Below are 19,497 nucleotides of genomic sequence, written 5' to 3'. Positions count from 1 at the left end.
GGAAGAAGTAAAGTTATCACTATTTGCAGATGACATGATTATATACACAGAAAACCCTAAGGAATCCTCCAGAAAACTACTAAAACTAATAGAAGAGTTTGGCAGAGTCTCAGGTTATAAAATAAACATACAAAAATCACTTGGATTCCTCTACATCAACAAAAAGAACACCGAAGAGGAAATAACCAAATCAATACCATTCACAGTAGCCCCCAAGAAGATAAGATACTTAGGAATAAATCTTACCAAGGATGTAAAAGACCTATACAAAGAAAACTACAAAGCTCTACTACAAGAAATTCAAAAGGACATACTTAAGTGGAAAAACATACCCTGCTCATGGATAGGAAGACTTAACATAGTAAAAATGTCTATTCTACCAAAAGCCATCTATACATTTAACGCACTTCCGATCCAAATTCCAATGTCATATTTTAAGGGGATAGAGAAACAAATCACCAATTTCATATGGAAGGGAAAGAAGCCCCGGATAAGCAAAGCACTACTGAAAAATAAGAAGAAAGTGGGAGGCCTCACCTTACCTGACTTCAGAACCTATTATACAGCCACGGTAGTCAAAACAGCCTGGTACTGGTACAACAACAGGCACATAGACCAATGGAACAGAATTGAGAACCCAGATATAAATCCATCCACGTATGAGCAGCTGATATTTGACAAAGGACCAGTGTCAATTAATTGGGGAAAAGATAGCCTTTTTAACAAATGGTGCTGGCATAACTGGATATCCATTTGCAAAAAAATGAAACAGGACCCATACCTCACACCATGCACAAAAACTAACTCCAAGTGGATCAAAGACCTAAACATAAAGACTAAAACGATAAAGATCATGGAAGAAAAAATTGGGACAACCCTAGGAGCCCTAATACAAGGTATAAACAGAATACAAAACATTACCAAAAATGATGAAGAGAAACCCGATAACTGGGAGCTCCTAAAAATCAAACACCTATGCTCATCTAAAGACTTCTCCAAAAGAGTAAAAAGACCACCTACAGATTGGGAAAGAATTTTCAGCTATGACATCTCAGACCAGCGCCTGATCTCTAAAATCTACACGATTCTGTCAAAACTCAACCACAAAAAGACAAACAACCCAATCAAGAAGTGGGCAAAGGATATGAACACACATTTCACTAAAGAAGATATTCAGGCAGCCAACAGATACATGAGAAAATGCTCTCGATCATTAGCCATTAGAGAAATGCAAATTAAAACTACGATGAGATTCCAGCTCACACCAGCAAGGCTGGCATTAATCCAAAAAACACAAAATAATCAATGTTGGAGAGGCTGCGGAGAGATTGGAACTCTCATACACTGCTGGTGGGAATGTAAAATGGTACAACCACTTTGGAAATCTATCTGGCGTTATCTTAAACAGTTACAAATAGAACTACCATACAACCCAGAAATCCCACTCCTCGGAATATACCCTAGAGATACAAGAGCCTTCACACAAACAGATATATGCACACCCATGTTTATTGCAGCTCTGTTTACAATAGTAAAAAGTTGGAAGCAACCAAGGTGTCCATCAACGGATGAATGGGTAAATAAATTGTGGTATATTCACACAATGGACTACTACGCATCGATAAAGAACAGTGACGAATCTCTGAAACATTTCATAACATGGAGGAACCTGGAAGGCATTATGCTGAGCGAAATGAGTCAGAGGCAAAAGGACAAATATTGTATAAGACCACTATTATAAGATCTTGAGAAATAGTAAACCTGAGAACACATACTTTTGTGGTTACGAGGCGGGGAGGGAGGGAGGGTGGGAGAGGGTTTTTTATTGATTAATCAGTAGATAAGAACTGCTTTAGGTGAAGGGAAAGACAACACTCAATACATGGAAGGTCAGCTCAATTGGACTGGACCAAAAGCAAAGAAGTTTCCGGGATAAAATGAATGCTTCAAAGGTCAGCGGAGCAAGCGTGGGGGTCTGGGGAACATGGTTTGCGGGGACTTCTAAGTCAATTGGCAAAATAATTCTATTATGAAATCATTCTGCATCCCACTTTGAAATGTGGCGTCTGGGGTCTTAAATGCTAACAAGCGGCCATCTAAGATGCATCAATTGGTCTCAACCCACCTGGAGCAAAGGAAAATGAAGAACACCAAGGCCACATGACAACTAAGAGCCCAAGAGACAGAAAGGGCCACATGAACCAGAGACCTACAGCATCCTGAGACCAGAAGAACTAGTTGGTGCCCGGCCACAATCAATGACTGCCCTGACGGGGAGCACAGCAGAGGACCCCTGAGGGAGCAGGAGATCAGTGGGATACAGACCCCAAATTCTCATAAAAAGACCAAACTTAATGGTCTGACTGAGACTAGAGGAATCCCGGCGGCCATGCTCCCCAGACCTTCTGTTGGCACAGGACAGGAACCATCCCCGAAGACAACTCATCAGACATGAAAGGGACTGGTCAGCGGGTGGGAGAGAGATGCTGATGAAGAGTGAGCTAATTATATCAGGTGGACACTTGAGATTGTGTTGACAACTCTTGTCTGGAGGGGGGATGGGAGGATAGAGAGAGAGGGAAGCTGGCAAAATTGTCAAGAAAGGAGAGACTGAAAGGGCTGACTCAAGAGGGGGAGAGCAAGTGGGAGTAGGGAGTGAGATGTATGTAAACTTATATGTGACAGACTGATTGGATTTGTAAACGTTCACTTGAAGCTTAATAAAAGTTATAAAAAAAAAAAAAGCAAAGATAAAAAAAAAAGTCCTCCTTTAGCAACAATTGCAGCGCCTAGAACACAATGCTCAATCTCTAAGCCAAAGTTTGGTGACAACTTCACCATAAGTCCACTTCCCTAGTCACCTTCTTCCATTTTGGAAACAATCCCGTTTACCCAACAGTGAGAGTTCCTCTTGTACCTCTTCAGAGAGACTCAAACCTTATCTTGTTCTTAACACACTATGTGCCCACAGCAAGCCTGCCAATGGTCTTAGTCAGCTATAGTTTGCACTTCCCTTTCCTTTCACGCATAAGTGACAGAGAATTAAACAAAATTTGACTTGAAGGTCCATGACAGGTAACGGATATTTTTCACTTAGTGTGAGGGAGCTTAAAGGGCCTTGATCAATTTAACTGAGGTCCATTCCACCAATTTGGCACTGTAAGAAAAGACAGCCTGTCCCTAAAATTTAATTATCAGAGGGGGAAACCTTATCACAACAACTCGTGGCCAACACGGGAGCCATGGGCTTTTCACAGCTCTATTCTTCAAACATGACTTGCAAAGTCAGTCACTTCTCAACCACAAGAGTCTCTGTACCTCAGGCAACAAATCTAGATGGACGTTGAGTGAAGTGGGCTTTTCTGTGAGGACACTTACAAGCATTAGGGGCCCCATGGACACATGAGATGACAGAGGAAGCCTTTGGGAATAACCAGGCTTTAGGATTTAGAGTTATATTCAGCACCCTAGGCTTCAACATTGTACTGTGGGACACATAGTTCTTCTCACTAAATGTGTGGAAGAATATTTCAGTTTCACAGTTAAATGAGTCTGAGAAAATTTTTGTACTTGGCCGTATGGAAGTTCTCTCAAATCCTATTTCTTAGGCATTGTATGGGCTGGATTTCATTTCTCTCCAAATGTTTCTGTTTCCAATATAGAAATTTGGCCAGAGCATGCCAGAGCAAATATTTGGTGTATCGAAATTCCTACTTATTATCTTTCTTTTTTAAAAATGCATTAATAAAATATGGATGTTTTCTAGTTTTTTAAAAAAAAAAAAAAAGATCTGAGTAGACATTTCTTCAAAGTACTTGAAAAGATGCTCAACATCATTAGTCATCAGGGAAATGCAAATCAAAACCACAATGAGATACTACTTTACATCTACCAGGTTGGCTAGAATAAAAAAATCAGATGATCATAAATGTTGGAGAGGATGTGGAAAAATCATAACTCTCACGCACTGCTGGTGGGAATATAAAATGGTGCAGCCACTTTGGAAAACTGTCTGACATTTCCTTAAACAATTACACACACAGTTATTATGAGGTTGTTGTTATGTGCCATCGAGTTGCTTCCGACTCATAGCGACCCTATGCACAACAGAAGGAAACACTGCCCAGTCCTGCGCCATCCTCAAAATTGTTGTTATGCTTGAGCCCATAGTTGCAGCCAGTGTCAATCCATCTCATTGAGAGTCTTCCTCTTTTTCACTGACCCTCTAGTTTACCAAGCATGATGTCCTTCTCCAGGGACTGATCTCTCTTGATACCATGTCCAAAGTATGTGAGATGCAGTCTCACCATCCTGGCTTTCAGGGAGCACTCTGGTTGTACTTCTTCCAAGACAGATTTGTTCGTTCTTTTGGCAGTCCATGGTATATTCAGTATTCTTCACCAACACCACAGTTCAAAGGCGTCAATTCTTTGGTCTTCCTTATTCATTGTCCAGCTTTCACATGCATATGAGGCAACTGAAAACACCATGGCTTGGGTCAGGCACACCGTAGTCCTCAGGGTGACATCTTTGCTTTTCAACACTTTAAAGAGATCTCTTGCAGCCGATTTGCCCAATGCAATGCATCTTCTGATTTCTTGACTGCGGCTTCCATGGCTGTTGATTGTGGATCCAAGTAAAATGAAATCCTTGACAACATTAGTCTTTTCTCCGTTTATCATGATGTTGCTTATTGGTCCAGTTGCAATGAGTTTTGTTTTCTTTATGCTGAGGTGTAATCCATACTGAAGGCTGTGGTCTTTGATGTTCCTCAGTAAGTGCTTCAAGTCCTCTTCACTTTCGGCAAGCAAGGTTGTGTCATCTGCATAGCACAGGTTGTTAATGAGTCTTCCTCCAATTCTGATGCCCTGTTCTTCTTCATATAGTCCTGCTTCTCAAATTATTTGCTCAGCATACAAGCTGAATAGGTATGGTGAAAGAATACAACCCTGACGCACACCTTTCCTGATTTTTAACCATGCAGTATCCCCTTGTTCTGTTCCAATGACTGCCTCTTGATTGAGCACAATTAAGTGTTCCGGAATTCCCATTCTCTGAAATGTTATCCATAATTTGTTATGATCCACACAGTCAAATGTTTTGGCATAGTAAATAAAGCACAGGTAAACATCTTTCTGGTATTCTGTGCTTTCAACCAGGATCCACCTGACATCAGCAATGATATCCCTCGTTCCCTGTCCACTCTAAATCCAGCTTGAATTCCTGGCAGTTCCCTGTCAATATACTATTGCAGCCGCTTTTGAATGATCTTCAGCAAAATTTCACTTGCATGTGATACTAATGATACTGTTTGATAACTTCAACATTCAATTGGATCGCCTTTCTTGGGAATAGGCATAAATATAGATCTCTTCCAGTTGGCTGGCCAGGTAACTGCCTTCCAAATTTCTTGGCATAGACAAGTGAGCACTTCCGGTGCTGCATCCGTTTGTTAAAACATCTCAATTGGTATTCCGTCAATTCCCAGAACCTTGTTATTCACCACTGCCTTCAGTGCAGCTTGGACTTCTTCCTTTGGTACCATTGGTTCCTGATCATATGTTACCACCTGAAATGGTTGACCATCAACCAATTCTTTTCGGTACAGTGACTCTGTATTCCCTCCATCTTCTTTTGACGCTTCCTGCGTCGTTTAATATTTTCCTCTAGAATCTTTCAGTACTGCAACTCGAGGCTTGAATTTTTTCTTCAGTTCTTTCAACTTGAGAAATGCTGAGCAAGTTCTTCCCTTTTGGTTTTCTATCTCCAGGTCTTTGCACATGTTGTCATAATACTTCTTTGTCTTCTCAAGCCATCCTTCAAAATCTTCTGTTCAGCTCTTTTACTTCAGCAAGTTTCAGAGCCTCTTCTGACATCCATTTAGGTCTTTTCTTTCTCTCCTGTCTTTTTAATGATCTCTTGCTTTCTTCATGTATGATGTCCTTGCACAAGTCATCTGGTCTTCAATCATTAGTGTTCAACGTGTCAAATCTACCCCTCAGATGGTCTCTAAATTCAGGTGGGATATACTCAAGACGATACTTTGGCTCTCACGGAACTGGTTTTCTTCACTTTTAACTTGAACTTGCATATGAGCAATTGATGGTCTGATCCGCAGTCAGCCCCTGGCCTTGTTCTGACTGATGATTTTGAGCTTTTCCATTGTCTCTTTCCACAGATGTAGTCAATTTGATTCCTGTGTATTCCATCTGCAAGGTCCATGTGTGTAGGTGCTGTTTACGTTGGTGAAAATCGCATTTGCAATGAAGAAGTTGTTAGTCTTGCAAAATTCAGTCATGCAATCACCAACATCATTTGCATCACCAAGGCCATGTTTTCCAACTACTGATCCTTCTTCTGTTTCCAGTTTACGCATTCCAGTCACCAGTAATTATCAATGTGTCCTGATTGCATGTTTGATCAATTTCAGACTGCAGAAGTTAGTAAAAGTCTTCAATTTCTTCACCTTTGGCCTTAGTGCTTGGTGTGAAAATTTGAATAATAGTTGTATTAACTGGTCTTCCTAGTAGGTGTATGGATATCTTCCTATCACTGACAGCATTGTACTTCAGGATAGATTCTTGAAATGTTCTTTTTGACAATGAATGCAATGCCATTCCTCTTCAAGTTGTCATTCCCAGCATAGTAGACCATATGATGGTCTGATTCAAAATGACCAATACTAGTCCACTGCAGCTCACTAATGCCTAGGATATCGATGTTCATGCGTTCCATTTCATATTCGACAGTTTCCAATTTTCCTAGATTCATACTTTGTACATTCCAGGTTCTGGTTATTAATGGATGTTTGCAGCTGTTTCTTCTCATTTTGAGTCATGCCCCATCAGCAAACGAAGGTCCTGAAGGCTTGGCCCTATCCACGTCATTAAGGTCGACTCTACTTTGAGGAGGCAGCTCTTCCCCAGGCGTATTTTGAGTGCCTTCCAAGCTGAAAGGCTCATCTTCCAGCACTATATCAGACAATGTTCTGCTGCTATTTATAAGGTTTTCACTGGCTAATTTTTTTTCAGAAGTCAGCCACCAGGTCCTTCTTCCTAGTCTATCTTAATCTGGAAGCTCAGCTGAAACCTGTCTGCCATGACCCTGCTGATATTTGAATACCGGTGGCATAACTTCCAGCATCATAGCAACACACAACCCCCCACAGTATGACAGACAGATGCATGAAAGACAGTTAGTATATGATCCAGCAATTCCACTCCTAGGTATATACCCAGAAGAAATGAAAACATATTTCCATACAAACACCTGTACACAAATCTTTATAGCAGCATTACTCATAAAGTCAAAAAGCAAAAACAACCCAAATGTTCAATAATGGATGAATGGATAAACAGAATGTGGTATACCTACGCAATGGAATATTATTTGGCCATAAGAATGTCTGAAGTACTGATACATGCTGCCACTTGGATAATCCTCAGAGACATTATGCCAAGTGAAAGAAGCTAGTCACAATATTTTACATATTATATGATTCCATTCACATGAAATTCCAGAATTGGGAAATCTACAGAGACAGAAAGTAGATTAGTGGTTACTTCAGCCTGGGGTAGAGGGGGATGGAGCGTAGGAAGATGATAGCTAAAGGGTACAGAGTTTTTTGTTTTTTGTTTTTTTTTTTTGAGGTGATAAAAATGTTCTAAAATTGACTCTGGTGATGGTTACACAACCCTATGAATATACTAAAACTATTGAGTTGTACACTTTAAATGGATGACTCTAAGGAATGTGAATTATACTTCAATCAAGCTATCTAAATTTTTTTAACTAAAAAATGTTTGATGAGAAACAAGATATTCACAAAGTCTCTAAGCATCTCCTGTTGATACATTTATTAATTATAAAAAGGAAAACAGCAACTTTAGAGTGGAAAAACTTGGCAGACAACCTCTTCAACTACACGATCAGTTTATGGCACCAGCAATGGTACAACTAGACATCATGTACCTCCTGATACCATATACTGAGAAGGACACAACATCAGTTCTGTAGTATTTTGGACAAAGCTACCTGTCTTAGTTATCTAGTGCTGCTAATTTAACAGAAAGAGCACAAGTAGATGGCTTTAACAAAGAGAAATTTATTCTCTCACAGGCTAGGAGGTTAGAAGTCCAAATCAGGGTGTCAGGTCCAGGAGAAGGCTTTCTCTCTGTGCCAGCTCTGGGGGAAGTTCCTTGTCATGTGTCTTCCCCAGTTGAAGAGTTTCTCAGCACAGGGACCCCGGGTCTAAGGACATGCTATTCTCCTGGTTCTTGTTTCTTGGTATATGAGATGCCCCTGTTTCTCCGCTTGCTTCTCTCTTTTATATCTCAAGAGATCTGACTTCAGATACAACCTAATCTTGCAAATTGAGTTCTGACTCATTATCATAACTTCTACTAATCCCACCTCATTTACATCATAGAGGTAGGATTCACAACACATAGGAAAATCACATCTGATGACAAAATGGTGGACAACCACACAATACTGGGAATCATGGCCCAGCCAAGTTGATTTTTTTTTTTTTTTTTTTTTGGTGAAGACACAATTTAATCCATGTCACTACCTAACCTAATCTAACCATAAGAAATATCAGACCAAATGGATAAGAGGCATTCTACAAAATAAATGGTCTGTACTCTTGAAAAATGTCAAAATCAAGAAAGAAAAAGCCTGCAGAACTCTTCCAGTTTAAAAGAGGCTAAAGAGACTTGACAACTAAATGCAACATTGATCCTGGATTGGATTCTGGACCAAAAAAGAACAAAAAACAGAAACCAACCAAAAAAAACATTTATTTTTCTTTTGCTATAAAGAGCATTAGTGGGACAATTTCAATAAGATCTGAGGATTAGATAGTAGTATTGTATCAATGCTAATTTCCTGATTCTCATCGTGGTACTGTGGTCATGCAAAACATCCTCGGTTTTAGAAAATATACAATGATGGATTTAGAGATAAATGAGCATCAAGTCTTCAACGTACTCTCAAATATTTCAGAAAAAAAAGCTGTGTTTCAGAAAAATTACACAATTCAGAAAAATATTTAAATATTTTATATATATATGCACAATGAAAGATACACGATAGATAGACAGACAGATAACTAAGGACATGTAGTACAATGTTAACAATTGTGGAATCTGAGCGAATGATATACAAGAATTCTTTGTACTATTTTTGTAACTTCACAGTCCTTCCGAAATGGTTTCAAACAAAAAACTTTTGCTTTTTCCAAAAAGCATGCTTGGCAGTACAATGCCATTTGTATAAAGTTTAAAAACATGAGAAAGAAAATATCCATTGTTTAGAAACACGCACATACATAGCAAAGTCTAGAACATTTATAGCGGCAGTTACCTCCAGGGAAGATAGAGCGAGGGATGCAATAACTGTGTTTTATTTCTCAAGCTGGTGGTGGGTCCAGGCCTACTCACTGTAATCTTTTATATTTGTATATATCTTAAATATTGCATAATAAAGTTTTAAATTAAAACAAAAACTACCTGCCCTTCATCCATACCTCCATCCTCGTTTCCTCCAACAATGCAGGAATATACAGAGCGGCCAGTTCCCTCTTGTTCTTGGATATATTTCAACAGCATGGGGAACTACTTACACCACACAAGGAGAGAGGGCTTATTGCTGAGTGCATCCCATGCACAATGGCTCCCTTAGTGGGCAGGAAGAAGTCTTACCAGATAGCCCCCGAGTGCTTTTGCAGCACCGCCAGGGGGAAGGTAGGCTTAGCCCAGGAATGCAGAAGCAGGTGACTTGGGGGGGGAGGTGATACCCCTATGACAGTGGACCTTCTCAGTGATGCTGAGCCAGCAGGTCTTCTTATCTCTAACATGGAGTTGACACCCCCACTTGGCATAAAACCACCAGGTATTATGGAGCTGACTCTGATTTGTGGTGACCCCGTGTGTGTCAGAACTCTGTGCCACAGGGTTTTCAATGGTTGATCTTTTAGAAGTAGATCACCAGGCTTTTCTTCTGAGGTACCTCTGGGTGGATTCGAACTTCCAACCTTTCAATTAGCAGCTTGGTGTTAACCGTTTGCACCACTCAGGGACTCCCCAGGAAGAAGACTTTTGAACAAAGACATGAAAGAATGAGGAACCCATGGGTATAGGGGAGGAAAGACGGCTCCAAGCAGAGGCAACAGCCCTAAAAGGGCCCCACAGTGGGAGCCACCTCCTGGAGAAGCCACGAAGGGGTGTGAGGCTGAGACTGTTTGAAATGAGGTCAGAGAGGCGTTGGGGGGGCTGGTCAGCGTGGGTTTTACTTGAGGTGATGTGGGGAGACCCAGAAGCTTCCAAGCAAAGGAGAGACATGAAAGAGACAAATTCCTGAACCTTCTAAAGTATACGCAGGGAGGGCAGTGGGGCACAACCTGCATCAGTCCCTGCCTTTGGAAACAGATTCCTCATTTACCAACTGCAATGTAAGCTTCCCCTGAGAGCAGGGTCAGGACCAGGAGAGGGGGAAGTCACTCTCCTCATCCCGAAAGTTCTGGGTGGGACCTGAGAGTACAGCCCCATAAGAGTGTGGAGAAGGGGCCAGTGGGAAAGGTCCCCTGCTGGAAGAATTCTGCCTTTTATGCAAAAGAACAAGTGCAGACACTGGATTCCTGGGTAGTTGGGGCACTCCATCCTGCTGCAACCTTCTGAGAAGATCAGGCTTGGGCTGCTGTTCATTGAAATGCTTTCACTGTCCTGAAACGGAGCCTGGCCTGGATTGAAGACTGCCCTGCAGTCTTCTGGCTAAGAGACCTTGGCAAGCTTTCCACCTCCTAGAGTGTGTCTTCTCATCTATAAAACCAAAAAAAAAAAAAAGCAAAACCAAACCCCTTTGCTATAACCTTTTGGTTAGCAGCCAAGCTCTCTCTCAACCACTGTGCCAAAGTGGAGTCAAAAACACCCTTATGGTTGGGAAGATAAAAGAGATCGTTGTTAGCTGCGGTCAAGTCAGTCCCTGACTTATGGTGACCCCATGCACAACAGAACAAACTACTGCTTGGGCCTGTGCCATTCCCATAATCAGTTGTGGATTGGACAGTGTGATCCACACAGTTTTCATTGGCTGATTTTCAGAATTTGACTGCCAGGCCTTTCTTCCTAGTCCATCTTAGTCTAGAAGTTCTGCTGAAGCCTGTTCAGCATCATAGCAACAGGCACGAGCATATAAGCAGGGCCCACAGAGGTGCCTTTTCTTCCTCACTTTCCTCCTCTTCCTTCACCTCTCTCAAGAACATCCCACTTTCTAGCCCTCAAATCGGGTAGTCAGCTCCCAGGCCCAGGGAGCTGTGAGCCCGCAACTTCTCAGGAAATGATGCTAACTGTTACCTAGGAGAGCTGTCCATGCCTGATGGAATCAGACATTTCCAGAACCAGCTCCGAGGGCTGGGAGGGCCTCTCCTTTCCTTGGGGACCAAAAAAACCCACTGCCATCGAGTCGATTCTGACTCATAGCGACCCTATAAGACAGACTAGAACTGCCCCATAGAGCTTCCAAGGAGCGCCTGGCAGATTCGAACTGCTGACCTCTTGGTTAGCAGCCATAGCGCTTAACCACTACGCCGGGTTCCTTGAGGAGCTTGGCAAATTCCTTCCTGCTTCCAATTCTGGCCACAGCTGTTCCCTCTCTGGGAGAGGGTACCCTCTCATTGCCTCCCCCTCCGCCATCACCACCTAGTCTAGCTGGGGCTTCCGGACCCCAAGTCTTAGCTGCCTGAAGCTATTTCAGAGTCTGCTAGCCCTGGGCAAGCCTTCTGTCCTCTCATTTTGGCATGGGTTCACACACTGCTTCCAAGAGTTCTCGGATCACGTCTTAATCTTCCCATGAAATTTACACTTCTGGAGCGCAAGGAATCACATGCATATTCTATTTTTTTCCTGGATTCTCCAAGGCCCATGGCACAATGCCGGGCTATCAGTACATGGGTAATAAGTACTTGTGGACTTGAAGATAATAAAATATATATTCATTTAAAATTTTTAATTAGAAAAAATGACCAAAATTAGATAATGAAAGTTCTGCCTCATGTACCAAATTTGAACTTTTTCTAGAAACGCTTTTTTGTTTTTTTATGGACTTTGCAGGGAACCAAGCAATTAATGCCTTTCATTACAATTTAGGACTGAAACTGGAATATTAAAATTGCCATTAAGTAGGGTGTGCATGAAATGCTGAAAGTCTCCCAGTGAATAATTCCTGGTTGTAATGACAGGCTATAGACCTAAATCTTACTCCTAGATGTGAAAGAAGACAGCTAAATCAACTTTGTCCATTTAAATATCATTTTAAGATATCTAGAACCCATCTCTTTATTGCTCAACAACCCTTAGCAATTTCTTTTGCCCTCATTTATTTCTGGTTCCCAAGAGAATCCTGTCTGATTTATTGGAAATTAGTTCCTACAGCTAGTAAACGCTTTAAACTGGTTTGCTATAAATCACTCCGAAATCTGTTAGTGCGCTGAGGCCTGGGTAGAGTGATTTCCTCCTGAGGTACTGAGCACCACCACACCCTCTGTTCTTCTGGCCTGCATGTCCATTCACTAATCAGGGGCCCCCTGGGAACAGGCGGATAAAGCTCTAAGGAACCATACATTTTCTCCACATATACGCGCACACACACACACACACACTTAAATCAGACTCTCTTTTATCCCTTTCCTCAGAGACAATAATTTTTTATATACAGTGAAACCTGTGCAAGCCACTCTACTAGCAGAAAATACAGTAAATCTGTGAAATTCGGAACCCATCCATGTATGGCAGAAACCTGTCGGAGAAGGAAAATTCCAATATTTTCCACTAATAGAGAGCAATAGAGAAGTGGTAAGACTGTGCCCTATCAAAGGCAGAAAACTTGGGACACCCAGAAAAACAAGGCACTCACATTGACTTTCGGCTCTCACAGGTTTCTTTGTATTTGAGTTTTCCTCCTCTGACAGGTATCCGTCTTACACAGGTCCCAGCTTTTACAGATTAGCAAGCCAGCTTCCTTGTGGGAGCACAGTTAGGTTAGGTGAGTGAGTGTGTGTACGCTGTGGATGATGGAAGGACGTTGCATTCCAAACCGATATTGTTGCTTTAATCTACCTGTATCAGTCAGGATAGGTTAGGCTATGCTGCAATAACAATAAAGGCTTATTTCTTGCTTATGCTACATGTCCATTGTGAGTTGGCTGGAGGCTCTATTGCAGGTCAACTTTAATCAAGGAGCCAAGCTGATGGAAGCTTTATCTCCACTTGTGCTTCTAAGATTGCAATGGAAAAAAAAAAAATGTGAATGACACTGTGACTCTTAAAATTCTGCTTTGAAGAAACACATGTCATCTCCACTCGGATTTTACTGGCCAAAGCAAGTCCCATGATCACCCTGAAAGCCAAAAAGCATGAGGAAGTGAAAGCCCACCATATGCCTGGAAGGAAGACCTCAGAAGATACTGGTAGACAGCACTAATTGTCGTCAAGCTACCCAACCCTTCTCTGTATGCGCCAGACAACAGCAAACTTCTGGGTTTTGTTTGTTTCTTTGTTTTCACCATAAAACCAGAAACTGTCTACCTGGCCACAGGAAGTCTTCCTATCCTAAAAATTCTGACAGTTTGCTACATTTTAGCCCATGAGATGCCTACCAAAAAAACAAAAAAAACCCAAACCCATTGCCATGGAGTTGATTCCAACTAATGGCAACCCCATGTGTTACAGGGTAGAATTTCTCTATAGGGTTTTCTTGGCTGTAATCTTTTGGAAGCAGATCACCAGTCCTTTCTTCTGTGGTACCACTGGGTGGGTTCAAACCACCAACCTTAAGGTTAGTAGCTGAGAGCAAACCATTTGTGCCACCTAGAGACCATCATGAGATGTCTAATGGTTGTTATCTAGATAGCTACTAGGAATAGAAAGAAAGCTCTTCAAATTGACAAAGAAAAAGGAGGGAGGGATGCCTTGGAGGCCTAAGCAGAAAATAAAATCACAGAATTCTACGAGTCTCAGCAGAGGAGAGGAGCCAAACATTTCCTTTAGCTTCACACACTCACAGGAGAGGTAGGGGTCAGCTTGGATATTGCTTAGACCTCTAATTGTCCTTACCAGGCTCTTATTGTTGTTTTTGCTGTCGTGTGTCATCGAGTCGATTTTGACTCATAGTGACCCTTATGTGACAGAATAGAACTGCCCCATAGGGTTTTCTAGGCTGTAACCTTTATGGGAACAGATTGCCAGGTCTTTATCCAGTGGAGCTGCTGGGTAGGTTCCAAACCACCAACCAGGGCTCCTTACTGTGCTTAGACAAATAAAATACAGTGAGTTCCCTTCCCTGCCCTCTCCCCTTTCAGCTTCCCACAACTGAAGTGCTATTTTCAGAAGAAATCCTCCAATTCTTACAGTAGAACTGCAGGATATAATGCTTACCACAATAATAAATGTATATAAAAGTCCATATGTAGAAATCATTTGCAAGTTGAGACATCTTTCAATGGCAAAGTGATCTATACGCTGAAAGACAGTGCTCATAAATCTTTCAGAGAAATGATAGGGCCTTATTCAATGATTTAAAGAACAGCACCATAAAAAAAATAATAATTCCACATATAAATATTTAAATATCATATATTATATTCAATACCTGTCCAAATTTATCTGCTATATAGATCTTTCCCAAATGTAGTCAAGGCTGGTGAATGCCAAGAACACTAGAAAGTATCAAAACCATCGACTAGGAAACTTTACCATGTTTTTAGGAGACAAAGCTGTTTTTAAACCACCTTATCAAAAAAGTAGCTGTATTTTGACCAGAGATTGAGGAGAGATGATAGCTGGGGAGGGAAGGAATTTAGTAAAAGTGGTTTTCATGTCATGCTTCCACAGACTACATTTTCTGGGCTAAAAATACATAGTATCATTAGATACGGTTCTGTTTTTAAAATGTATCCTTTGAATTTAGGTCACACATATGTATGTAAATGTATAATGCATCCATTCATCTACATAGCGATGAGCTATGATGCTAAGGGCAAGAAAGACTTTGAATAAAATATAGGTCACCACTTGCTCCCTTGCTGTCTTCAAGGACCCTGTCACTTGGCATCAGAGATTGTGGGAGAAGCTAATGGAAATCTGACAGTTAGTGACAACACCAAGCCACAGCCTCTTTGGTAAAATCTACCTCCAATTATGGTGTTGGTGAAGAATATTGAATATACCATGGACTGCCAGAAGTATGAACAAATCTGTCCCGGAAGAAGTATAGCCAGAGTGCTTCTTAGAAGCGAGGATGGCGAGACTTTGTCTCACGTACTTTGGACATGTTATCAGGAGGGGCCAGTCCCTGGAGAAGGACATCATGCTTGGTAAAGAAGAGGGTCAGTGAAAAGCAGGAAGACCCTCCAGGAGATGGATTGACACAGTGGCTGCAACAATGGCTCAAACATAACAACGATTGTGAGGATGGTGCAAGACCTGGCAGTGTTTCATTCTGTTCTACATAGGGTCGCTCTAAATTGAAACCCATTCGATGGCACCTAACAACAAGTAACACCTGAAAACTTGATGGAGCCTCCACCAGAAGCCCTCTGTCATCATGTCGGTTCCAGCTCATAGGGACATTATAGGACAGAGTAGAACTGCCCCATAGGGTTTCCAAAGCTGCAAATTTTTACAGAAGCAGACTGCCACATCTTTCTCGCAGGGAGCAGTTGGTGGGTTCTAACCTCTGACCTTTTGGTTAGCAGCCAAGGGCTTTAACCACCGTGCCACCCAGGCTCCCTGACGGAGCACCCAGAGAACAAAATTTTCACAACCTCATATACCCTTTCCATTGCATTCTTGGAGAATTCTGGACATCTGAAATGCCTACATTTCATCAAATGGTGTGCCATTCAGGAGAGCCACCTCCAGGGCTCCTGTGCTTCAGACCAGCTGATCTGAGTACTTGTGGCGTGGAGCTTCTGTCCCACCACCTTTCAGGTGGGCACCAAACCAGTTGCCATGGAGTCAATTCCAACTCATGGCAACCCTATGTGCTTCACAGTAGAACTGTGCTCCATAGCATTTTCAATGACTGATTTTTTTAGAAGTAGATCTCCAGACCTTTCTTCCAAGGTGCTTCTGGGTGACTCTAACCTCCAACCTTTTGGTTACCAGCTGAGTGTGTTAACTGTTTGCACCACCCAGGGACTCAGGATATATTGGATGAAATTCTGTGTCTGCAGGGTCTGTGTCCTTCACCTCCCCAAAGAAGCACCCTCTGCTCCCATCCCAGCCCCCTTCTCCACATCTAATTCAGTGGAATCTATCTTCTGTTATCGGGAGCATCAACAGTTGTGGGAAACAGATGCAAATGAGCTGAAGTAAACTACTTAAGGGTCATAAATTCCAGAAGGCATTTTGCTTTCATGGGAAAGTTGTGACTTAAAACATGACACACTCTCTAGAGAGCAAACGACTATTTTTATAGGACCAGTAGAAGACTCTTGACTCCTCAAAGAGTTTTAGAGCTTGTGACCCACTGCCACCCAGTCCCAGCTCTGACTGCATACTAAAAGCACCAGGTGACTCAGAAGGTGGCTCTTAGAGTGTGATTTAGAGGGTTGGCCACAGTCTCATGCTTGCCCAAGACAGGTGTTGTGTTGTTGGGTGCCATCAAGTCAGCTCCAACTCAGAGACCCCATGTATAACAGAGAACAAAATGTTTCCCAGTCCTGCACCACCCTTACAAGCATTGCTATGTTTAAACCCATTGTTGCAGCCACTGTGTCAATCTATCTCATTGAGGGTCTCCCTCTTTTCCTCTTTCCACTGACTCTCTACTTTGCCAAGCATGATGTCCTTCTCCAGTGACTGGTCCCTCCTGATGATGTGTCCAAAGTAAATGAGACAAAGTTTCACCATCTTGCTTCTAAGGAGTATTCTGGTTGTACTTCCTTAAGGACACTTTTGTTCATTCTTCTGGCAGTCCATGGTATATTCAATATTCTTTACCGATACCACAACTCAAATGTGTCAACTCTTTTTTTTCGTCCAGCTTCCACATGCGTATGAAATGACAGAAAAGACCATGGCTTGGGTCAGGTGCATCTTAGTCATCAAAATGACATCTTTGCTTTTTAACACTTTTAAAGAGGTCTTTTGGGCAGATTTGCCCAATGAAACACATCCTTTGCTTTCTTGACTGCTGCTTCCGTGAACATTGCTTGTTGATCCGAGAAGAATGAAATTCTTGACAATTTCAATTTCTTCACCATTTATCATGATGTTGTTTATTGGTCCAGTTGTAAGGATTTTCATGTTCAAGTGTAGTCCATATTAAAGTCTGTAGTCTTTTACTTGCATCAATAAGTGCTTACAGTTGTGTTCACTTTTGGCAAGCAAGATTTCATTATTTGCATATCTCAGGTTGTTAATGAGTCTTCCTCCAAATTCTCCTCTCCTTCTCCCTGTGGAGAGTGTGCATTCACTTTGAACTATTGGGTTCAAATCCTTGTCCTGCCATTAACCCACTCTGTGACTTTTGGCAACTTACTCAGCCCCATTAGGCCTCACTTCTTCATCTGTAAGGTAGGAATTGTGTGTCTTACTTTGCAGGTTATTAAGAAGACATAACATCCAGAGAGCACCCAGCACCAGGCCTGGCAGGAGCATGCACTCAGACCTGGTCTACACTGCAATCACCTTGGCTGCAGAGCGTGGCCACATCTCAAGGGTTAGCATGAGGCCACATTACAAACAGTTCCATCTCAGTTGTTCTCAGCCTCAGGGTCTAGCTCCAGCTCAAGGATTCTCAGAGTTTAGACTCCAGGAACTTCTTTCTACAATGATCCCACTGCTTCTACTATAGTTTCAACTGCTGGGTTACCTGTCTTCAGTCCCTTCTCACATGAGGATTTGCCCATAATGCACTGGTGTGTTCATCAATGAGAAAATACAAAAGCTCCTGGAGCTTGCAGCCACCAGGGGGTGAATAAAGCAGTGCTATCCTAGACAAATAGTCCCTGGGAGGTACAAACAGTTAATGTGCTTGGCTACTAAGCAAAAGGTTGGAGGTTCAAGTCCACCTAGAGGCACCTCAGAAGAAAGACCTGGAGATCTGCTTCTGAAAGGTCACAGCCTTTGAAAACCCTATGAAGCACAGGTCTGCTCTGCAACACATGGCGTCACCATGAGTTGGAACTGACTCAACAGGAAGTGGTGTTTAGTTTGGTCCCAGCAGAAGGGCAGCTGCTAAGTCCCTTCACCAGGGTAGACACCTCACATAGCATAAATTTGGCATCCAGGGCTTATTAACCCTTAGCCTTAAAGTGGATCCAAGATGCAGACAAAGTGACTGGCTGCTAACACTGGTCAAACATCAGGGTCAGCACTTTACAGACTTGATCCTGGAGCCCTGACTAGAAGAGCCAAAGATCCAAGAGGTTAGTAGTAGAGAAGACAGTCAAATGCACACTGACATGCGATCATCCAAATTATGTGCCTCAGATTCTTCTAAAAGCTCTCAACAAGAGATGGTACTATTCCCCCACCAGCTGAAGGAACAGGACTTCAGTGGGTATCAGCCCATTTCATAGACATAGGTGTCGAGGCACAGAGGAGAGGTGGGGAAGGCATGTCCAGAGTCACACAGTGAGTTTCCAGGGTTCTCTGGAAATAAGCCCGGATGCCTTGACACCCAGCTGTTCCATACCGTCCTGGAGAAATAATGCAAGGTCTAATGTCTCGCCAGGAGCCCTGGTGACACAGTGGTTAAAGCCCTTGGCTACTAACCAAAAAGTTGGTGGTTTGAACCCACCAGCCGGCTGTCCATAGGAGAAAGATGTGGCAGTCGGCTTCTGAAAAGACTTACAGCCTTGAAAACTCTATGGGGAAGTTCTACTCTGTCCTGAAGAGTTGCTATGAGTCAGAATCAACTCAACGACAGTGGGTTGGGTTTGGTTTTGGAATGTCTCACCAGGAAGCTTATTCCTGGGGGATGCAAACTAGTAGTGCAGAAACCATCGATGACAAAGTATTTCCCGCCATCCTTTGCCTTTGTTACCACCACTTCTGTCCTCACCGCTCATGCCTCCAGCTGTACCAAATGTGGAGAAAATTACACTTTCCCTGAAACTTAATGACCAAATTTAAGGCAAAATTTCAAGGTAATCAGGGTTCTGTTAGGTTAATTTTATTAATATAACAGTTTGAAGAGTTGAACACAATGCTGCACTTGGAAATCTTTGCTGTGGAAGCTGTTTATGTAGGTGCAGAAGGAACAGTGCCCTCCCCAACTCCCACAAGAGAGCCTTCTTCAAACAGAAGGGTGATTGGTGAAGTAACTAAATAATGCAAAGATGCACAATTATTGATATTGCTGTGTGTGGTGGGGCACCAAACCCACCGCGTAGGCTATTAGGAACAATTTATACATGGTGCTTATACAAGAGATAAAATAACAAGACAGTTCTATGCAGGACTAGAAAATTCAATAGTAGCTTTAGAATAG

At 42.2% G+C, this 19,497-nt stretch overlaps 1 protein-coding gene across 1 annotated transcript in view; it reads right to left on the bottom strand.

Moving 5' to 3' along the window:
• Nucleotides 1-19,497, bottom strand: part of CAMTA1 (calmodulin binding transcription activator 1) — a 1,094,671-nt gene that overhangs the window by 604,790 nt on the left and 470,384 nt on the right. The gene's annotated exons all lie outside the window — the stretch shown is intronic.

This window comes from Loxodonta africana, chromosome 3, assembly GCF_030014295.1.
Source record: "Loxodonta africana isolate mLoxAfr1 chromosome 3, mLoxAfr1.hap2, whole genome shotgun sequence".
In the NCBI taxonomy this organism is placed as follows: Eukaryota; Metazoa; Chordata; class Mammalia; order Proboscidea; family Elephantidae; genus Loxodonta; species Loxodonta africana.
This window is presented reverse-complemented; position numbering and strand designations above follow the sequence as displayed.